This window comes from Panthera tigris, chromosome D2 (genome assembly GCF_018350195.1).
Source record: "Panthera tigris isolate Pti1 chromosome D2, P.tigris_Pti1_mat1.1, whole genome shotgun sequence".
In the NCBI taxonomy this organism is placed as follows: Eukaryota; Metazoa; Chordata; class Mammalia; order Carnivora; family Felidae; genus Panthera; species Panthera tigris.
In genome coordinates, this window is record NC_056670.1 from 42,979,204 (window position 1) to 42,982,826 (window position 3,623).

General features: G+C 44.9%; 1 long non-coding RNA gene across 1 annotated transcript; it reads right to left on the reverse strand.

Annotated features, from left to right (window-relative positions):
- Nucleotides 1-1,041: 1,041 nt before the first annotated feature.
- LOC122231881 lies at nucleotides 1,042-3,209 on the reverse strand. Its single transcript, XR_006209157.1, has 3 exons — nucleotides 3,126-3,209; nucleotides 2,829-3,015; nucleotides 1,042-1,117 (listed from the first exon to the last, which is right to left on the reverse strand). It is a non-coding gene; the product is annotated as an uncharacterized LOC122231881 (long non-coding RNA).
- Between the last annotated feature and the right edge of the window lie 414 nt (nucleotides 3,210-3,623).

Consider the following 3,623-nt stretch of genomic DNA (forward strand, 5'->3'; position numbering starts at 1 on the left):
ACCAAGTTGTCACCTTATGGGGAAAGTTTGGTGACAAAATGCTGACATGAAAGAAAATAGAGACAAGTAATAAAAAGGGACATATTCCTGGTGTCATGATTTTAGCACCTGTATTCCACTGTTGCTGAAGTGTGTGCTACCTGTGGGACATTTCCTTTATTCTTTTTTTAAAGTTTATTATTTTGAGAGAGAGAGAGAGAGAGAGAGAGAGAGAGAGAGAGAGAGAGAATCCGAAGCAGGCTGTGCACTGTTACTGCGGAGCCCAGTGCAGTGCTCAAACTTATGAACCAGGAGATCATGACCTGAGCCCAAGTCAGATGCTTAACCAACTGAGCCACCTAGGCACCCCCCTTTATTCTTTAAAACAGTTTAAGGTGAATCTCTCTCTCTAGCAACTGGATGAATCTTAATACAGAATTAAATAAGTAATGGTGGACCTTGGATGTTAACTACAGAATGGCTTCCTTGCTTGGGAACATAGCTGGAAAGTAGATACATTCCCAGGATCATGCAAGGGGAATGGATTGGATATTCAATCTACTTTTCCTTCTGAACTTTTGGGTGTCAGAAAAGGAGCACATCCAAGAAACAACTCTTATCCAACTGGCCACAAACCTAGCCTGGAAGAGAAAGAATGATAATAGGGATCGGAAGACTAAAGTAATCAGGCTTGGAATCAGACAGTACTGGCTTTAAATCTCTGTGAATTAATATTCCCCACCCCACCTCAGGTGCAGCCTATCTGACTATTGAAACTCACAAATACTATTATAGGGGAACAGTTAGGAATGTTCCCCCCATGTCCACCCAGAAAAAGAAGTTCCTGATTTTATGACAAGAAAAAGAGGCAAGTTTAGGCTTATTTTCCAAGGATTTGAATAACTAGGTATATGTGTACTTTATAGAGTCTTAGAGGGAAGGCATGTTTCTAAACAAAACTAACCCACCTGATAGAATTTCAGCCAAATAACTGATTGCGTCTTTGACTTTGTCAAATAAGTGATTTAACTGATTCATCTCTTCCCTCTGAATGAAGGTTGTCTGGATTGATCAAGCCAATGAGTTTCCTTGACAAGGTATAATAATAACAGGGCCATCCTTCATTTCCATGCTGTCCCTTGAATGGGGAACAGGTGTGTATAAGGTCATCGGCACTTGAAAGAGTTGCTTAAAGTTGGTGACACATGGTAATGAAAAATCTAGTTAGAGTTAGGGTAAAAATAATGACTGGGAAAAGTTGGTATAGATTTATTTCCTGAAGAAAGGGTCTCTGCCTTTATCATTTTCCTGCTATGGGCAGCCTAGGGAACCTGTCAAGGACCATGTGCATTGCTGTGAGAAGTCAAACTGCAAGAGGATCGATGAAGAGATGACAGGTCCTGGTCTTGACCGCCATTACTAGAGTCCCTTTATTCTATATGCATTTACTGAGGGCCCACTCTGTGCCCGAAAGTTCTAGTTGCTGGGATACAGAAACACTCCCGTTCTCTGGAGCTTAAAATCAATCAGGAAGAGACAGACAAAACAAGCAAAATATATCGTATATTAGAAAAGGATAAGCCCTGTTAAGAAAACAATAAAGCCAGGAAGGGCAATAAGAATGATAGGTGCCAGTGTACAGGAAGTAAAGGTTGCAATTTAAGAGTGTTTACTGAAAACTTCAATGAAAAGGTGTTTTTGGGGGGCCCCTGGGTGGCTCAGTCAGTTAAGCGTCCAACATTGGCTCAGGTCATGATCTCATGGTTTGTGAGTTTGAGCCCTGCATCAGGTTCTGTGCTGACAGCTCAGAGCCTGGGGCCCATTTCAAATTCTGTGTCTCCCTCTCTCTCTCTGCCTCTCTCCTGCTCGTGAGTGCACTCTCTCTCTCACTCTCTCGCTCCCTCTTTCAAAAACACATAAACATTAAAAATTAAAAAATAAAAGGTGGTTTTTTTGAGGGGAAATAAATGAAGGAAATGAAGAAAAGGAACAAAACAAAACAAAACAAAACAAGCCTGTGTGGATTTCTGGGAGAAGAGCATTCCTGTGAAGTAGAGATCTGTCTCAAATGTTGGAAAGAGCAAGTAGGAATCAAGGGGTGGAGTAGGAGAGTAGAAGGCGAGGTCAGAGAGTTGGGAGCATGGTATGAGGGTGTGATGGGGGCTAGAAAGAAGCCCCCAAGAAGAGGGAGTCATCAGTAGGATTTGAGTATCTCTCACTCATGTTTATTGAGCCCTCTTTTGCTGCTGCTCTGAGAATAAACTCTGGAGGGACATGGGGAGGGTAAGCAAGATAGGGGCCAACAGACCAGGCAAGTGGTTATTACAACAATGCAGATGACCCATGGAATCAACTTATTCTAAGATGGCAGCAGTGGAGAGGATGAGGAATTGCTGGCTTACAAAATCTTGCAGACTCTACCCAGGCTTCACCTATGGACTGGGGTGAAACAAGTGGTCTCCCTGCTAGAAAAGCCCTGAAAGAGAAGTTTTAATGGATTGAATAAAATTGAAAGGGTCTCAGGTCAAGAAGCTCAAGGCAGTTTAGCAAAGCACCGTACTGGAATCATAGCCTGGAGTACAAGTTTATAATTTCTCAAGCCCTAAAAGTGAGGCAGAAAGAAAATAAGGGATGTAGGGGGCATCCGTCAGAGTGGCATGGTTCAGGAACAAGGCTAGCAGTGGAGACCCATGTGTGGGGGTGTTACAGAGCCCCTCAGATGTCATATGTGTTGCAGAAGGTGAACCTAGAAACCTCAGGGAGCCCCACCCTGTGAAAGAGGATGTCAGAAAAGGAGCACCCCCGGGAAACAAGGTGGGGATGGGGTTGACAAAGAATGACAGCCTCACCTCAGTGTGCATGACAGGAGAAGGTGATGGGTGGTTCAGGTGGGGAGGTGTGAAGGGCCGACAGCAGGTGCCAACAAATGGTCTCATCAAGGTTTTCTTTTTTTGTGGGAAATCTGACTTAACATATAAAGTGGCTCCTTCTCTTCCTGGCCATGACACTGATTGAAGATGATCTTCCCAAATTTCACTGCAGAAAATGAAGAACGGCTCCTGGTGATTGTGATTTTCTACCTCCCTGACCCAGTGCTGAGGAGGGAGATAGCTCATCCTTCATGCCCCTTCTTCTGCGGCTCTCACCTCAGGGTGACGTGCATCTTTCACCTGGACAGAGTCCCAGGATCCAACGACAGTCAGAGCTCAGTTTGTTCATCTTTCAAATCCTTTAGGCCAGAGCACAATCCCTTGTGGAGGCCTGATCTGAACACGAAAGGAAATAAAGGGGAGAAGGGAACCTACTGCATTAACCCCTTCCTCTCGGTCGGGCATCATACCAAATACTTCTCACGTGTTATCGTATATAACTCTCAAAACACTGATAGCAGGGGCTGGAAGGTGACTAACTGAATGATCTGAACACACTTAAGTGCCTTGCTCAGGTCCCTCCACCCCAAGTCTCACACCTCAACATCATCAACACCCTGTTCACCCTGTTGCCAGCGGTACAGGCTCCAGGAAGGGGGTGTTCAGCCTGTCCCTGTCTCTGGCCATATCACTGGGAAATGTTCCATGTGGTGCAGTGCCACCAGGCTGCTGCTGTCCCTGGCACTGCCTGGTACAAGCCTTGGATGACTGAAG